The 678-nt window shown below is 42.5% G+C and overlaps 1 non-coding gene across 1 annotated transcript; it reads right to left on the bottom strand.

Moving 5' to 3' along the window:
• Positions 1-357: 357 nt before the first annotated feature.
• Positions 358-459, bottom strand: LOC129989528 (U6 spliceosomal RNA). The gene has a single exon (XR_008785793.1). It is a non-coding gene; the product is annotated as a U6 spliceosomal RNA (small nuclear RNA).
• Between the last annotated feature and the right edge of the window lie 219 nt (positions 460-678).

The following is a 678-nucleotide window of genomic DNA, read 5'->3' as shown; positions in this document are numbered from 1 at the left end:
CAGTGATTTTAAGCCAAGGGTGCGTCTCTTGTTTTTTTTTCAGTAGCGCCATCTAGGGCCAAGAGTACGACTTAGCTACACACACGTCACAACTCTTTTTACGGGGCGGACTTTATTCTCGCATTTCATTCACTCATCCACAGATCGTAATTTAGACCTGAATCAGAGAACGATCACCCCTGATCCAGTACCCCCAGTGGTATTACTCTCGACATGGAGGAATCTTTGACCACGACAGATTTTTACGTGCGCCAGCCACCACACACACACACACACTAGGAGTCTTCGGCCGGCGGGGTTCGAATTCGCAACCCAAGGGACACGAATCCAAACCCTATTCCAGCCCTTTTTGATTTTTAAAAGGTGGAAAGCTTCACGATTTTGCGTGTCATCCTTACGCAGGGGCCATGCTAAACTTCTCTGTATCCTCCCAATTTTAGTATATGTACTGCCAAATTCGTCGTATAGCGTAGTGAATCAATATGCAGCTTAGACATCTCACTCTGACTCATTGTATCTAAAAAAATTGATAGAGATCTACAATTTTTGCACCAAAAATATATACCAAGTTTCATTTACCTAACAAATCACGCTTTGAAGCCATCGCATTGTCAGACAGTCATTCTATATGCGTACGAATTAAAGAATATGTATTAATTTCGTCGTGCAATGTACATT

The sequence above is a fragment of the Argiope bruennichi genome, chromosome 10 (genome assembly GCF_947563725.1).
Source record: "Argiope bruennichi chromosome 10, qqArgBrue1.1, whole genome shotgun sequence".
Lineage (NCBI taxonomy): Eukaryota > Metazoa > Arthropoda > Arachnida > Araneae > Araneidae > Argiope > Argiope bruennichi.
The sequence above is the reverse complement of the archived record's forward strand: the minus strand, read 5'-3'. Positions and strand labels throughout refer to the sequence as shown.